This window comes from Caretta caretta, chromosome 7 (assembly GCF_965140235.1).
Source record: "Caretta caretta isolate rCarCar2 chromosome 7, rCarCar1.hap1, whole genome shotgun sequence".
NCBI classification, from domain to species: domain Eukaryota; kingdom Metazoa; phylum Chordata; order Testudines; family Cheloniidae; genus Caretta; species Caretta caretta.
This window is the reverse complement of record NC_134212.1, coordinates 32,991,901-33,009,818: the sequence shown is the minus strand read 5'-3', so window position 1 is coordinate 33,009,818 and position 17,918 is coordinate 32,991,901. Positions and strand designations below refer to the sequence as shown.

At 55.4% G+C, this 17,918-nt stretch overlaps 1 protein-coding gene across 29 annotated transcripts in view; it reads left to right on the top strand.

The window, feature by feature from the left end:
- The window catches only part of NRXN2 (neurexin 2), a 287,195-nt gene that overhangs the window by 225,279 nt on the left and 43,998 nt on the right, over positions 1-17,918 (top strand). The window lies entirely within an intron of this gene.

The following is a 17,918-nucleotide window of genomic DNA, read 5'->3' as shown; positions in this document are numbered from 1 at the left end:
GGGTGAGGGATCCGTGTATAAGCAGCCCCTGTGTCTGACCCCAGAGGCAGCTGCATCTCAGCACTGGGTGACAGATCCTTGTACAAACAGCCCCTGTGCCCCACCCCAGAGGCGGCTGCATTTCAGCACCAAAGAGCCCCTTGGCACTTGGGGTGGATGATAACTCCATCACTTTCCTAATGAAGCGCAACATTTAGCACAAGCTCTTGCATTCCCATAACTCTGTTAACCCCATCAGCTCCCTGCGCCCATCACCGTGGCTCCCAGCAGGCCCCACACCCCCCTTCATTCTGCCCCTTTGTGCTGCAGAAGATGATGGACATTGTGACCCTGGGAAGCTTAGCAGTAAATTGCAGGAATGGAAGGGTGTTGAGATTGTCGGTGGTGCAGGTGGGCACTTCATCACCTGCTGTGGAACCGGTTTTCAAGGCCTGCCTGCCTCATTCCTATCCCTGCTCCACCCCCAGGGGTGGGATGTTATTGGCTGGTCCTCTGCCCCCAGGCTGGGCTCAGGACCCCTTGCATGCAGCTGTGACCAAAGGAGTATACATTGAATAAAATGGCTCTGGTTAGAAGCAGTGGGGTCTAGTGGATAAGCTGCAAAGCTGGGGCTCAGGATACCTGGGTTCTATTCCTAGCGCTGGAACTGGGGAGCTCTCATCGTGGTTGGAGGAGGGACTTGGGAGTCAGGACTCCTGGGTTCTTGAGAAGCCACCAGGATGGCGGGGGAAGAAAGCCACGAACCAGTGTGGAAAGACACGAATACTGTGACAAAAGGGATCTGGATTGAAGTATCAAAACTGCTCACTCCTGGAACAAAGGCAGAGAGTGAAGATTTCAAACCCCAGCTCTGCTTTCCCCCTACCTGTTCCCTGCAACAATAGAGAGACTGTCAGCTGGTTGTAAGTTATTAATTTCTAATGCTACAATTACTTCATTATATGGCAGGGCGATGAATAGCTGGGGGTTTTGCACAGGCAAATAATTATTTGAGTCAAAATTAATTTACTAAGTGGAGCAATTCTTCACGGGAAATGTCAGGGGGTTTTGTCTCTTCTTTTTTTTTTTTTTACTCCCAATCCTACATAATAAAGTCATTGTGGGAAACACTGCTACCATGTGTCATAAATCCCGTATGGGATTTTAAACAGAGGCCACCTTCAAGGAAGAGGTGAGGGGTTTCATTCCCCCGCCTCAGAGCCACAGCTGGAGAAAATGGGGTGTGCGGGGATGGAGCTAGAGAGGGAATACATAGTGGGGTGGAAATGGAGATAGGGGTAGCCGGGGATAGGACCCTGCAGTCCTGACTCCAATTAGCCCCCCCTGCTGTAACCACTTAGTCCCCCATGCCCCTCTTAGAGCTGGGGATAGAACCCAGATGTCCCGTCTCCCTTTTGTGCACTCAGGCCATTAGTGCCCATGTGCCAGGCTCTGGGTGGGCCAGTGCTCCCTATGCCACTATTTCCCCTCCCCACAACTAGTAGTCCAGCCCAGCTGATGACTTGGGCTCCAGGCCCCATGGGTGACACTGATTCAGGAGACCCCTTAGTGTATGGAATGAGACTGGGCACAGCAGTGTTTTTTGGTGGGGCATGTTCATACAGGCATGGGAGAAGGGGGCTAGGTGGCAGGGATGGGAAAGAGGGGGAAGATAGTACTGTGGGGGAGGGACAGGAGGGGTATATTACATATTCAAGTTGGAAGGAGCCTGGGGATCAGGGAGTAAGGTCCCCCCAACCCCATCCAGTTCATGGGGCAAAATCCCAATCCCTGCCTCTGAATACATCAACTGGGACTCCAAGAAGGGCAATGGGCTGTGGGGTCTAGGGGGTTAAATTGGAGGGGCAGGGAGTCAGGACTCCTGGGTTCTGTCTCCAGCTTTCCTGCTGTCACCTGGTGGGGAGGGACTGGTCCCTCCCTTCTCCATGCCTTGGTTTCCCCCTGCATGAAATGGGGACTGCCCTTCCCCTTCAGGCTGAATTCCCACCTGCAAAGTGCTGGGAGATCCGTGGGAGGCGGGTGTTGTGTTATAGTGGGTGTCAGGAGGGGCAAGTGGCCGGAGGGGGCAGATGCCGTGAGGGGGAGGATGTTACAATGGAGGGCTGTAAGGGTCATTGCAGGGAGCACCCCAAATCTCTGGATCTTTGGAGGAATCCATGGCAGGCTCCCCACATTACTGGCTCCCTGTAATGAGTGTGTCTTCCTACCCCGGCAGAGCCGAACTGGCCCAATCCTGCTGTGCCCCCTAATCCTTTTAGCACTATGGACAAAATGTGATGCCCCTGTAATTTTCTCAGCCCCTCTGTCCCTGGGGGCAGATTCCCCCCATCGGCAACAGAGGAATGAGGAAGGCAGCCGAGCAGTGAACAAAAGCCACCGCCAAGCTGCGTGGGCCCCATGGCAGGTCAGTGGGGCGCTCTGGGATTTGGCTAGCAGCCCCTACCCCTTAATCCAAACTGCCGGCACCTTCACTCGGTGTAATGAGAGCTGGGGAGGGGGCGGTGCCAGGCTGGATGTGTCCATCACAACAGGGACCCGATCACGGTTGGGGCTGTACAATGCCTGACGTAAAGGGGACCCAGATCACAGTTGGCACTCCCGTAATACAGCCCCCTTATTGCTAATCCAGTCCCTTAGTCCTGTCCCCTGATCTGGGCCCAGAATCAAGCTCAAGTTCAAAGCCCAGCTCCCACCACATGGAACTGACCAGTTAAACCAGGTTCGTCTCCCAGGGGCCTCCTGTGTCCCAGTCGGCATGGGAGCTCTCATCTTTGGGCCTGAACGCTTTGGGGAGGAGTGACAGCCTGATCTCCCCCCACGCCCACACGACCAGATGAAAAGGCTCAGCGTGATGGGCCTGAATTATGCAATGATTGCCGCTTCCTTTGGGTCCGGCTACAGCGGGGGTGGGAATCCAGACACCTGCATCCCAGCTGGAGGGTGGGGGGATCAGGCCATGGGGACCTGATCTCTGATGGGATTGGGTGGAGGTTGAGCATGTGGAAGAGACACGAGGTTGGGAGGGGGAAGAGAGGTGGGATGTAGATGAATGTGGAGTCGCTGCTCTAACCCCGTAGAGCCCATTCCCTCCCCGCCCAGGAGCTACAGATAGGATCTGGGAGTCCTGGCTCCCAGGCCCCCTGCTCTAACCAGTTGATCCCATTTCCCTGTCAGAGCTGGGGATAGAATGCAGAAGTCCAGACCCCACCTCCATCTAACCCACTAGAGCCCCCAGGATCCAGCAACAGAACCCAGGAGTCCTGGCTCCCAGCCCCTCTGTTCTAACCCACTAGACCATGCACCCAGAACCAGCTGTAGAACGCAGGTCACCGACTCAGCTGCATCGCTGCTGTCTAATGCATGTCTACCCGCACCCCCACTATATGGCACCCCAGAGGCAGCTACATCTGAGCCCTGGTGAGAGATCACTGTACAAATGGCCCCATCACCCCCCAGAGGCGGCCGCATCTGAGCGATCTCTGTGTCTGGTTTGCATATTGCTTGTGGAGTGCTTTGGAAGCAGAGAGGGTGGAAGGTGCTAGAGAAATCCACGTCTTGGTCTGATGAAGATATATAGAGGCAGCCAGGCCCTGTGTTTCTCTCTGCATCTCTTGCTGTGCCTGCGCTGTGTGCATGTGAAAACCCAGCGCTGCTGATTGCTGGCTCTTTTTCCATCTAGCTCACCCGACATGCAGGGAATGTAAAGGGACGCTCGCAAGACAAACCCCCTGGGTTTCAGGGGGAGAAATCGCTCCTTTCTTCCCCTTCCCCTCAGGCTGCCCCAGCCAAAAGACCCCTTTAAATAGTGAATTTGGCTCCTGGCTGGGCCCTGCTTGTTCCATTTGGCTGGGAGGGTTTGAGTGGGTTTTGCTTGCAGCTCCTAGCGTTGGGGATTGTTAAGGCAGGGCAGGCTGTTCTGAGTGCCTGGCCTGAGCTGTGTAACCCAGCCTGGGGTTCCCCCCAGGGATCCCTGCATCCATCCTGAGGTAGATTGAGATAGAGCAGACCTCTTAGACAGACGTGCGTCTTAGTTTGCCTATCCAGCTGGTATCCACCCTGTTCTGGGGTGGGGTCTGCACGTGCCCGGTGCCTCCCTGCTCCCAGGTCAGTGCTGGATGGGGTGGGGAACTCAGTGTGGGATCAGTGGCTTGTTACTAAATTCCCCACCCCCTAATAGGGCTGTAAGTTGTTGCTGGGATTCCAATATTGATGCTCACTGGTCCAGAGTCAGCTACTGAGAGAACTTCTCAGCCTGGGGAGAACACTGGACTCCTGGGTTCCCTCCCCAGGCTTGGGGTTAGAGCAGGGGAAGGGGGAAGAGAGGTGGGATGTAGAGGCAGAACTCCTGGGTTCTAGCCCTTGCTTTGCTCCCCCTGGCGTGGCTGACACTGGTGGGAGAGCTCTGTCTCCACTCAGTGCCTGTTTCCCTGGAACGTTGCTTCTTCTCACAGCGGAGACCATGACCGATTTCATGGCCTGAAGGCCTGTTAGGAGCGTCCTGCGGACCCTGGGTTGGAGTCTCTCCCCCCGGATCCAGCCCAAGCCCAGGGCTCGAAATCAGGCCTGTCCTCCAAGGAAAGACAAGGGTGAATTGTGTGCTTGGGGCTCAGCCCGCAGTGCATGGGGGCGGCTGTCACCCCACGGCAGCTGTGTCATCGCTCACCCCCACCCCACACTCCCTCCGTGCCACGCCTGCCGCTCAAAGAAGAGGCAGAGAGGAGCTTGATGAGGCCTCTGTGAGCTGCATGTTAACCAGCTCCCTGCACTCGCCTCATGCAGGGCCCTCTGCATAGAGCCTGGAGCACAGCCGTGTGCGCTGTATCGGGGGCGGGGGATCTGTGTGTGTATGTGTACCGGGGGGCAGGGGTGAGAGAGAGAACCTGGGGAGGGGGTCATGCGTGTGTGTATACTCGGGGAGGGGTGTGTGTACTTGGGGAGGGGTGTGTGCGTGCGTGTGCATTAGCTCTCCCTGCTGAATTGCTGCTGCCATCCTGAACGTTAGCAACCCTTTTCAAGACAAACATTAACAATTTCTGGTTGAAGAGGATGGGGGTTTGGCTTATCCCTCTCCCCCAGTTGCTTGCTCCCCCGGGCTAAGTGAGGCCAGGCCCAGCAGTGCTGGGGTGCGAGATGGCCAAGGCAAGGACCACGACCCACAGCACTGCCGGAAGCAGGGCAGGGACGCTCTCACCTCACAGTCAGTGCTGGACCCAGTGCACCAGGGTAGCACTAGGGGGCACTGTAGAGCAGAGCAGGGATGCTCTCTCCTCACAGTCAGCGCTGGGCCCAGTGCCCCAGCGTAGCACTAGGGGGTGCTGTAGTGCAGGGAGCAGGGCAGGGGCTCAATAGGGGCGCTCTCCTCTGGCAGTCAGTCTTGAGCCCCAGACCTCAGTGCCTCTTTCTGGCTGACCTGCTCCTATTCGTTCTCTAACCTTTGTTTGTGTGCACAGCACTGCCTCCTACTGGCCGGGGTCAGACCTGCCTAGTTGCTGATGGTTTATGGGGGTAACTGTAAACAGGGCTGCTGCGATCGGGTGGCGTGAGGATTTGATAGGGCTTACCACAGTTCACACGAGTGGCCCAATTACACGAGTTGTCCCCAAGGAAGCCTAATAAACCCTTCACACTGCAGCGGGGACACTATTTTTATGATGCACACTGTACAGAAATAAACCCCATGTGCCTGCCTGTCTGTCTGTCTGTCTCTGGTGTGACCTGCATCACCGCAGAACTTAAGCCCTTGAGCCCACCTGCCGCTGGGCAGGCAGGGGTGTGGACAGGGGAACTCCCATGCCGCTTTGACTGCCAGCTGTGCCCCTCATCCTAGCCTCCGGTGTCAGTTCACGTGGTGCCGCTTAGCGAATTGGCGTGCCGAGAGCTAACTCGTGTGCCTAACCAAGTGGTAAATGTAATTCAGTCATCCTTGCAACAGACGGCCCAGGGATGTGACGCTGCCAGGTACGATTACATCCCACTTTCAAGAGAAAGCGTGGGGATGTGAATGGAAAGAAAACCTATCCCGAGTCTCGGGAGCCCTCTTGAGTTGCGAGCACTGATAAAAGGTGAGCCCTGTAATTGTGTGGACCATGGAGGCCTGACTCCATGCTCGGTGCAACTGACAGTCAGGAGTGCCAGCTAGCCAGCCCTCTGCGCCAGCCGGTATATTTTTAGATTGCTAACGGAAGAGGAGGAGAGGAAATCTCCATTCTTGCTTTATTATCATTATAAAGGTTTTATTGGCAGCCACGAGAGATTTCTGGGTTATCATCTTGCCACGCGCCTCAGCTTTTTGGAAGGGTTGTTAAATTGGAATAATAATTAAGGGGGAGGGACCCTAACTGAGATTAGGGGTTCCGTTGTGCCGGGAGCTGCACAGACACCCCCCAACTCAGATTGGGGACCCTGTTGGGCTGGGTGCTGCATAACTCCCCTCCTCCTAGCAGAGATCAGAGCCCTTGTTGTGCCAGGCACCGCACAGACCCTGAGTGAAATCAGGCCCTGTGGTGCTGGGCACTACACAGACACCGCCCCCTCCGTCTCCAAGCCCCCCCCCGCCCCCCGAGATCCATGGAATCTGTGGGATAAAGCTCTCCAGGGCTGGCTTTCTCAGCACGGATTCAACCTGGGTAAAAACACTGCTTCAGGGGGAAAAGAAACATGGATTTTTCTCGTTTCATTAGAAGATGGAGGAAAAAGAAATATAACGATGAGGCTTTTGTTAGTAAATGGGAAGGGGGTGTGGTGTAATGAGGGAGAGCCTATTCTCAGCTCTGGGAGGAAAGTGGGGTCTAGTAATTAGAACAGGGGAGGCCTGGGGGTCAGGACTCCTGGGTTCTATACCAGTTCTGGGACAGATGTGGGGTCTAGTGGTTAGAACAGGGGAGGCCTGGGGGGTCAGGACTCCTGGGTTCTATCTCCAGCCAGGGTCGCCCAAAGAGGGAGAGATTTTCCCCAGACCCCCCAGTTGAGAAGGCCCCCAAAATGAGTGGCACACAGGTTCGCAGTGCTGCTCAGGTCTGGTCTGCCACCTCTCTGCCATGAGAGAGGGGTGGATGGGTGCCTGAGGAGGCCATCCCTGAGATGCGCTGCAACCCTATGTGCCACGGTTCAGAGTGGGGAGCAGAGCCCACCAGCCCCATAGGACAGGAGCTGCCAATGTGCGGTGAATGCAGGGTGGGCTCACCCTCTAACCCCTCTCCTCTCCCTGGGCCCCCGTCAGTGGTAATTTTGTTGGAAGAGTTGTGGGGCCTCAGTTTCAGATTGTGCCCCAGGGCCCCAAAAACCTCTCTGCAGCCCTGTCTCCAGCTTGGGAGGCGGGGGGGGCGTTGGGAGTCAGGACTCCTGGGCTCTATCCCCAGCTGTGAGAGCGGAGTGGGGGTCTAGTGGTTAGAGTGGGAGGATGGACGTTAGGACTCCTGGGTTCTATCCTTGGTTTGCCAGGCGCCCTCAGCACAGGTCTGCATATCTCCATGGTCTGTGCCCTCTTGTAAGATTCTGAGCTGGGTCCCAGGGATGGCGCCGGGTTGTGGCTGAATGTCTGAGAAGCAGCTCTGCTCCCAGGGCACCACATAGGCAGGAGCCATCTCCGCCCATCACTTATTAATAACCTGCTGCCAGAGGGGAACCTGCCTGTGTGGGAGCCAGGACAGATCTGCCTCTGTCCTGGGCCCATCATTGCTGGGGCTGGGCACTGGCAAGTGGTAGGGGCGTGGGGCAAGGAGAGTGGACAAGATGCGGGGTTGGAGGGAGAGAGATTTCCACACCTGGTGGGGAAGGAAAGCAAGAGGAGGGGCAGGACAAGAGATTTCTCCTGGGAGGGAGGGGTGGTCGGTCCCACTGTGAATCAGGGGGGTGGGGTCAATGTGCCATGGCCTGTCCCCATTCTGCTCCTGTCCCCTCTGCCCAGCAGCCCTGGAAGCCTTCAGCGTGGGTGCAGTAATTACAGCTGCACCAACGAGCCTGGAGCCACCTGGCACCCGATCAGAATCATTAGCTTCTAATTAACAGTTTTCCTTTATTGCCCTTTAACAGGGAATGGGGCATGTGGCCCAAGCCAGAGCAGCATCCGCAGCCTCCCCGGACTCTTGTGTCCATCCATGCCATTACTCCCCTGCCCAGCCGAGCTCCCTAAGGATCCTGAAGGTCCTGGTGCCTGGCTAGGAGTGCCTCAGCTCCAAAGGTGACATCATTTAGGGCAACCCCTGCTGGGATGGGTGGTGCCAAAGGGCTGGTGCTCTTGGCCAAAGGCCTATGGTGCCCAGGACTGCCGCCCTAGCACAAGGCTGCCCCAATCCCCACCCGCCCTGATGCAGGCAGCGCTCAGCCCTCCAAGACAACTCTATTACAGGTGTGCCCACAGGGTGAGCAATGAGCTGCTGATGCAGCCTGACAGTTGGATGGAGCGAGATTGATCTCTCTCAGCCGCCCGGCAGGCGACCCAGCTAAAGCCAAGAGATTGATGGAGCAAAATAGCTTCCTACCAACAAACTGCCCCAATCCTGGGTCCCGTGCAGGGTGTGGGCTGTGCGTACTGGGTTTCTGACTGTACTATGATCACCCTACTCCCCACCCAAGAGGCAGCGGCATCTCAGCACCAGGCAAGGGAACCCTGTATGAACAGCCCCACATCCCTCCCGAGAGATGAGATTTTAATTAGGGGGATGTATGAATTTCAGTTATTAGTTTGTATTATTAGTATTTGTTTCTACATATTTTATCCCAAACTCAGATTAGTATTAATACATGTATTTGGGTAACCCCTAGAGACCATAACCGAGATTGGGGGCCCCATTGTACCTGGTGCTGCACAGATCCCTCCCCCTCCCCCCAGAATTGTGGGGCCCTCCCTCTGTGCCAAGCTGCACAGTGTGAGGAATGGGGGACAGAGAAATGACTATAGAGACCTGTTCAGTTATGGTTTGGAATGAGGTGAAGAGGTGGGGGAGTTGGCAGAGCAGGCTGCTCTTACATCCATGGGTGGGGGAGGCTGCAGTTCTCAGTTGGGATGATATGAAGAAGGGGTTCAAAAAAAAGGGAGTTTGAAGGGGACCCCAAACCCAACTGGGTGTATGGGGGGCCCAGGAGTTAATGTCTGGGGGTGGCGATGAGGGGCTGGCAAGCTGGACAGGCAGTAGTACTGGTAGCATAGACAGAGCTGACATCATCCCGGGCATGGGGGCCAAAAAATGCCCCTGACTGTTGTTATCGCGTGGGCAGCGTCCCAGCAATCCCAGAATGTGAGCTGGAGGTGTCATTTAAGGGGGAAAGGGCTGCCCCAGCATCAGCGGCTGCCTGCGTTCTTCTGCACCCCTCTAGCACAGTGCCCACTAGGGCCATGCTGGGGCATTGGGGCCAGAACTGACTGCAAGGGGAAAGAGCCCCCGCTCCTTGCAGCACAACACCCCCTAGTGCCGCTCTGGGGCCAGTGCTGCCTGCGAGGTCCAGTGTGGCCGTCCCCTGCAGAGCGCTGTCCTGACTCCTCCACGTCTACCTGAAACAGCCCTATGTCCCAGGCCCGAGGCAGTAAAGCAGAAAACCACTTTGCTATTGATTTGTCCATGAGGTTAAGTGGCTGTTGGCAGCCCCAGCACACTGAGATTGGGCTATAAAGGGCTAGTAGATGGCACCACAAGTCTTGCAAACAAATGGCACGCCCACACAAAGCATCGCACGGCTGGCCGGGCACGTCAGGCCAGTGCACAATGGATCATTCTCAGGCTCGTCAAATATGGGCCACCCCAGAACACCAGACTGGAGGGGCCCATTGTTCTGATCAGGGGCAGCAGGGAGGGGTGGGATGCCAGACTGGATGGGCCCATGGGTCTGATCCACAGTGGCACTGAGTGATACGGGGCTAGAGGGCCCTTTGGTCTGATCCAGGGCCCAGGGGGATGCAATGGGCTGGAGGAGCGATGATCGGACTGCCTGGCAGTATGGGGAGCTGAGGGAATGTTGGGAAGCATCTCTCTCCTCATAAATGTCTCTGAACAAAGCAACTGGTCTTGGCTTGGGGGCCCATTCAGGAAATGATGGGGTCACACCTCCTGCTCCAATACACTGCTCATCACAAGCAAGTAGTCTGTCAGTCATTCCTGACCGGCAAGGAAGCAGCGGCCCAACCATAATCTTGCAGGGAATTCAGGAGGATCCCCTTGATGGGGTTACCTCATGAGTGTGGGGAACCCAACAGGAATTAGGCCCCAGTGTGGTTCACACTGTCCTTAGCCTTTTTGTCATTGAGAAGCACTGGGAAAGAAAACCTTCCTTCCCTGTCTGTTGGAAAGCAGCCAATTCAGGGACAGGTGGGTTCGTTTGGAGGTGGCATAGATGGTGGCAGCCATTTTGTTGGCGCGGCTGTTGGCAACCATCTTGGGATCACACTCCCAGTTGAGAATGTCTTAATATTTCCAGTGCCCCCTTGCAGTAGACAGACAAGGCTAGTGGGCAGCTGTCTGTTGGAGGTCACTAAGGCAGTGTCTTTTATCTTGCTTGATGTGACTGGCAGCAGCCATCTTGGGATCATGCATCTTGTCAGGACAATCCTTATCTTAATACTCCCAGTGCCTTGTTGAAAGACAGACAGAAGAAAAGGTGAGTGGCTGCTGGATGTCCAAATTCCCTGAAGCGACAGTCATTTTGTTGGCCTGGGTGATGGCAGCCATCTTGGGATCATATGCCTGGTTGGGAAGGTCAAAGTCTTAATATTTCTAGTATCTTTTTGAGACACAGAGCTAGACAGACAAGATTAGTGGACAGTTCACTAAGGCAGTGGCCATTTTGGTTGGTGTGAGCAGCAGCCGCCATCTTGTGGTTGTATGCACAACTGGGAAGGGCCCAGTCCTCATATTTCCAGTGTCTTCCTGAGACAGATAAAGAGACAAAATTAGATGTCAAAGTTCAGTGAAGCGGTGGCCACTTTGGTATCTTGCTTGTCAGTAGCCATCTTGAGAGACATACAGTTTGTTGGGAGGATCAAAATATTAACATTTCCAATGGCTTCTTGACAGATAGATGGCCAGGAATAGCAGACAGTCTGCTGCCTGAGCTTGACTGAGGAGGCGGACATTTTGTTATCTTGCATAGCTTGGGTGATGGTACACCTCCCACTCTTTGAAGAGCCAACTCCTTGTTGGAAAGATCATAGGGTTATGTTTCTGGTGTCTTCTTGAGAGAAGGAAAGATGGACAGCCAAGACTAGCGGGCAGCCAGACATCACAGTTCACAGAGGCAAGGTCAGCCATTTTGTTGCCTTGCTTGGTGTGGGTGGCAGCAGCCAACTTGGAGATCATACTTCTTGCGGGGAAGATTGTAATATGACCATTTCTGGTGTTTTCTTGACAGAAAGACAGGCAGGAGTAGCCAGCAGATATCAGAGTTAATTGAAATGGCAGCCATTTTCTTGTCTTGCTCGCATAGGTGACGGCAGCTATTTTTGGAGCACACTCCTTCCTGGGTAGATCTCAGCATTTCCAGTGCTTTCTTGAGATAGACAGAGGGACAAGATTAATGGGCAACCAGGTCTCAGAATCTACCTGGTGGCAGCCATTTTGTTGCTTCACATGGCATTGCAGCCATCTTGGGGATCACACTTCTCATTGGGAAGATGGTAATCTTAACAGACAGACAAACGGACATAACTGGTGGGCAAGCAGACATCAGGCTGGCAGCCATTTTGTTGCCTGGCATGGCACAGCAGCCATCTTGGTGATCATACTGTTTGTTGGGAAGATCGTTATATTAATAGATAGGACCAGACTGGTGGGAAGCAGCCATTGGGGAAGTGGCCGTTTTGTTGCCTGGAGTGGCCTGGTGTACATTTTGGGGATCATGCTACTTGCTGGGAAAAGCCTAATCTTAACAGATAGACAAAACTAGTGGGCAAACAGAAATGAGAGGTGGTGGCCATTTTGTTGTCTTGTACAGTGGTGGCCATCTTGGTGTGGCTAGAATGGCTCTTGCTGGCCTTGTGAAATGTCTTGGGTAGATGGCTATGGACAGCTGGCATGCCAGAGCAGTTGTGTCCAGGCAGCGAGTGTTTTGCTCTGTCCCAGGGATTTATTTGGTGTTCTTGCCACTCAGCTTTGTCAATCTGTTCACTCCCTGTGTCCTCTTTGAACTGCCGATGCTGGGGAACAGCTTAAATCTCCCCCAAGGTGACCCTCAGCCCCAGCTGAGTAGTGATGCCACCAGGACTGTGGCTGCGCAGATACCGGGCTGTTGCAGAGCTAATCAGATCTCATGCTCCTAGTCCCTGGCTAATCGCCATGGGAAGAGGAGAGTGGTCAGGAGGAAATTCCCCACCCCCATCCCTCACCACCAGGGCAGTACAGCTGATCCATTACTGCATGGGCCATGGCTCATCTGAAGTATGAGTTACATTAGCCAGGATGCAGGAATCCATGCAAGACAACCCGAGGGGGGAGGGAAGGAGATTGTTGGGGCCCATTGGTCTGATCTGGGACGGAAGGGAGAGGGGGAGATGGGGCTGGATGGGCCCATTGGCTTGATCCGGGGTGGAAGGGAGAGCGGGAGACCGAGCTGTCTGTGGCCTTGGGAGCAGAGTAGGGTTAATGGGATAGATGGGCCTGATCCAGAGCAGTTAGATGATACCAGATGGGAAGGTCCCCAGTTCCTCTCCCCTTCAGTCTCCTTCCCCCAGCCCTGTGTCCCACTGCTCCTCCCAGCTCCACCCCCTCTGCTGCCAGTGACCAGCTTAGCAAAGGCTGAGCTGCAGGGTGGGGCATGGGCAGCTGGGGGCTCTCCAGAGTGCTCTGCCCCAGGGAAGTGCTGTCCCCTCCCCCTTGGCAGTCTGTGTCACAGCTGGGGGCCAATGCAGGGGATGCCTTCCCACTGACTCCAGGGCCCTATTTGCTGACATGCCCATCTCCCCACAGACTCCTGTAGCACCCAGGAGGTGGGATTCCCCTTTCCGAGGGGCACCCCCAGAACCCCCAAACCCAGCTTTGCAGGTCCAACATGCACCCCTGCGCAGCTGAGATATAGCATGTTCCTCTGCCACTTGTGTTAAAGGGGCCAGACCCTGACCCTCTTGCGCCACCCCACATGCAGCTGCAACCCAGCCCAGCCACTAGTGTGTGGCGTTGAACGAGTTCCATGGGCAAAATCCTCCCCACCCCGCCCCACTCTAGGGCAGACCTGAGGCCCATTAGGACCCCCAGGAGCAGGCCCAGCAGGGAGCCAGACTGATCTCTGCTTCCGGGGGGGTGGGGTGGTTCTCCTCCTCCCCTGGGGTGCTGCGATGCTGGTACCAGTTAACTAGGTGCTGTGACAGGGCCATTGCTCAGAGCTTGGGGATGATGGTGCCCTGCTGGCCGGTGAGGAGGGGCAGACGGGCACTGTTTGGGGCAGGACTGGGAGAGGAAACAGGCTGTGGCGCGCTGACAATCGGAGCAGGCACGGCCAGCCTGCAGTGAGCCATCTCTGCAGCAGTGCCAGCCGCTCTGCTCCTGCAGAGCTTAGGGGTGCTCACCGGGCCGGGTACCCAAGGGCACCCCTCACCATACTATTTGTGCTCCCTCACCACTCTACCCCAGTAGCTATGGCAGGACACCAGTCACTGCAAAGGGGCACAGAGTGGATGCTGATGTAGGAGCACAGAGTGCATGCGTTGCCCCCGTGGTCCATATACCATGCGTTACTTTCGTGTTACATTATTGTGTGCCTTGCTCTAGCAGGGCATACCGCGTATGCTAGTCCAGTGGGTCTGTACTGTATATACTGGCCCAGTGGTCCATATTGTGTATACTGCCCTGGCTTCACATTATTGCATACATTGCCTCTGCATTGGCATACTGCATACTGCACCAGCAGGCCATGTTACATATACTGACCCCGTGTTGCATGTGATGCCCTACATGCGTCATCCCATTGATGCAATACTCCATGCGTTTTTCTGGTGGTCAATATTTCAAGTAATACCCTGCCACTGCATGTTCCATGCATTGCCCCAGTGGTCCATATTGTGCATAACACCCTGTAATTGTGTATTTCATGCATTGTCCCAGCTGTGCATTATTCCTTGCATCTCTCTGTCTGTCCCTAGTACATGTATCTCCCTGTCAAATGCATTGCATTGGTGGTGCAATAATTCATGCATCGTTCTGGGGGTTCACATTACGTATAACGCCCTGCTGCTGCATATTGCATGTATTGTCTTGACAGTGCAGTATGGCAAGCCCCACCCCCACAGGTGCAGCCATACCAACGCTTCTACTCTAATCCTACTAGCAATGCTCTGTACGTGCCCAGCAGTTGTCCCCCAGGTGCACTGCCCTGTCCCGCGCTGCTCGTGCAAACCGAACAGCAGGCAGGGCATTACTTTCACTCCCTTGTGCTGTAATGACCCCCGTGTAATGCAGTAATTACATCCTCAGCTCTAATAAGCAGCATGAGGCGCCATAATAGCTGGGACGCAGCAGCCCATCCTGCCATGTGCTGTTAAGCGCCGGTTAGCACTGTAACCCTTAAGCGCTGCACCAGCCCCCGACTGCAAGGGCCACAGAGGCTGCACATATGTATTTGGTGGCTCAGCTTTCTGAGGTGGCCCAGGGTTGGGAGGCAGGCGTCTCTGCAGGGGACTGCTTCCAGGGTGTGACAGGACAGAGGGATCCAAATTTCAGAACCACATGGGCCAAGAAATAAGCATTTGGTGGGAGAGAAAAAATAATCCCACACCAGATTGGGTTAAAACCATCTGGGATCCAACATGGTAGGATGGCTCCATGGGCCCGAGCTAAGCTCCTGCAGGAAGTTAGTGGCAGAGCTGGGCATAGAACCCAGGAGTCCTCACTCCCAGCCCCCCTGCTCTAGCCACTAGACACCACTCCCTCCCCAGAGCTGGAATAGAATGTCTTGGGGCCGGGGCTCACTGGCAGAGATGCGCATTTTACAGTGGCTAGTCAGGGATTCATTCAGTTTGAGCCCTTCCCACCTAGCCCCTGGTGCTCTGGGCCAGTGAGCAGTCCCTGCCTGGTGTGCTGGCTGTGTGCCCCAGCTGGTGTCAAGGGTGGTGCCCAGAATCCCATCCCATTTGAATCTGGGACCTTACATGCACAGGGATCTCTATCATTTATTTCAAGATCTTTATTACCCCATAGCAGGTCCAGTCCACAGGGAACAGCCAGCTGTGACTGATTGACTACTGAAAACACACAATGTAGGCAGACAGAGATAACTGAAATATACACACAGTCCCAGACACACACGCACACACCCAGAGATAACAGAAACACACACTGTCCCAGACACGCCTGCACGCAGAGGTAGAAACACACACAGTCACAGACAAGCACAGACACCCAGAGATGATCAGACACACACTCCCGGACAAACACCAACAGATGCTAGCACAGAGAAACATACACGTGCACATGACAAGAGTGGAAGAGCCAGACCCCCCCACCCCATACCCTAAGGCTGAGGTACTGGGTGGAAGCCAGTGGCTCCCAGCCCATGCGCAGTGCCATGCCTGGCTCCAGAGCTGGATCCATTCCCACTCTGCCGCAGACGGGCCCTGATCATTAGCGTATTGACGACGCAAACGAGCTTAGGGCTGAAATTTCAATCGATGGCTCCCGGAACTGGATTAAGGGGCTTTGATTACTCTGCAGCCCAAGTGAATTAGCCAGAGAGGGGCCGGCGCCATCAGGGAATTAGAGAATCAGGGCTGGGGAGAAAAACAGGACTCCTGGGTTCTATCTCCAGCTCTAGGGGGGGACGGGGGGGTCTAGTGATTAGAGCAGAAGGATTGGGTGTCAGGTTCTATGCCTGTCTTGGGGAGAACTTTCTCCTCTCGCTTTAGCCTGGCGTAAGGGACCAAGGACTCTAGTCCCAGGTCTGAGCCGCGGGGGTGGTTGTGTCTGGCACAGGCTGCTGGGAATGGATCTCCCAAGCAGCTGGCTAACAAATCCCTTTCCTCCCAGCAAGGCTTGGAGTCACAGCAGATGCTTCCTGGAGGCTGTCCTCACGCAGCCATCTCACATGCATCTCTAACCTCGCTAACAGGGACAGACCCACAAAGGGCTTGGAGGGGAGACCTTGAAGGAAACAGCCATGGTTGTGGGGGGCTCAGCCAGGGTTGCTCTCTCCTCAGACTCACTGCTGACTACTACAGCCACTGTGCTGCAGGGAGGTAGTAGCGCTCTCCCCACACAGTCATTGCTAACCCCAGTGCAGCGCTAGGGGGCGCTGTGCTGCATGGCCTGGGCCAGGAATACAGTAGTGGGCATGGTGCTGTAGGAGCAGGGCAGAGCTTCAGTAGTGGAGGGAGTGGGGCTGTAGGGGGCACTGTGCTGGGGGGAGTGAGGTAAGCCTCAGTAGGGGGCACTGTGCTGTATGGAGCTGCTGGAGGTCATTAACAGGTGCTGTGCTGCAGGGAAGGGGGGGCTCGAGTGGTACTGTGGGGCTGGAACATAAGAATGGCCCTACTGGGTCAGCCAAAGGTCCATCTAGCCCAGTATCCTGTCTTCCGACAGTGGCCAATGCCAGGTGCCCCAGAGGGAATGACCAGAACAGGTAATCATCAAGTGATCCATCCCCTGTTGCTCATTCCCAGCTTCTGGCAAACAGGGGCTAGGGACACCATCCCTGCCCATCCTGGCTAATAGCCATTGAGGGACCTATCCTCCATGAATTTATCTAGTTCTTTTTTGAACCCTGTTATAGTCTTGGCCTTCACAACATCCTCAGGCAAAGAGTTCCACAGACTGACTGTGCGTTGTGTGAAGAAATACTTCCTTTTGTTTGGTTTAAACCTGCTGCTTATTAATTTAATTTGGTGGCCCCTAGTTCTTGTGTTATGCGAAGGAGTAGATAACACTTCCTTATTTACTTTCTCCACAGCAGTCATGATTTTAGAGACCTCTATCATACCCCCCTTAGTCGTCTCTTTTCCAAGCTGAAAACTCCCAATCTTATTAATCTCTCCCCATATGGCAGCCGTTCCATACCCTTCATCATTTTTGTTGCCCTGTTATGAACCTTTCCTGGAGGGGCGCTGTGCTGCAAGGAGTGGGGTAGAGGACTAGAGGGGCCCTGTGGGGTGGGGAGCTGGAGGAGTGCTGTGGGGCTGGCGGGATGCTGTGCTGCAGGGAGTGGGGCCAGGGGGCTGGAGGGCGTTGTGCTGCTGGGAGTGGGCCGGGGGGTGGAGGGGTGCTGTGGGGCTGGGAGTGGGGCAGGGGGCTGGAGGGGCAATGTGCTGCTGGGAGTAGGCTGAGGGGTGGAGGGGTGGAATGGGGCAGGGGGCTGGCGGGGCACTGTGGGGCTGGCGGGGCACCGTGCTGCTGGGAGTGAGGCCGGGGGCTGGAGTGGCGCTGTGGGACTGGGTGTGGGATGCAGTTTAATGGGGGCGCTGTCATGGTGGTGGTCCATCTTTCCAATGAAATATCAAGCCAAGCTCTTTCAAACTTGTGCTCAGAGAAGGTACCTTGGTCCTACCCCCAAACCAGGGGATGTTAATTCTGGTCCCTGGCCGAATTCCCCCTCACATGATTCCATTTGGCCTCCCCACAATCAGCCAGGAGATTCTCCCTCACTTCCTGTCTCAGACTCTGCAGAATTGCTGGGTGACGTTTGAACAGCCCTGGTGCCTCACCCCAGACGCAGCTGCTTCTCAGCCCTGCGTGGGCCTCATTCTGGCCTTGAAAAACCATGCCTGAGAAATGATACGGGCTGCCATGTGGGAGGGAGAATCATTGCAGGGTGCACAGGTGCCAACTTTGTGATTTGCGAGAAGGTGCTCAACCCCCCCACTCCACCCCTTCCCACCCCTGCTCCATCCCTGCCCCTTCCCATTCTGTTCCACCCCCTTCCCCAGAGCACACCTGCCCCGGTTCCCCCGGTACCTCCTGCACACTATTGAACAGCTGATCACTGGTGGGCAGGAAGCACTGGAGGGGTAG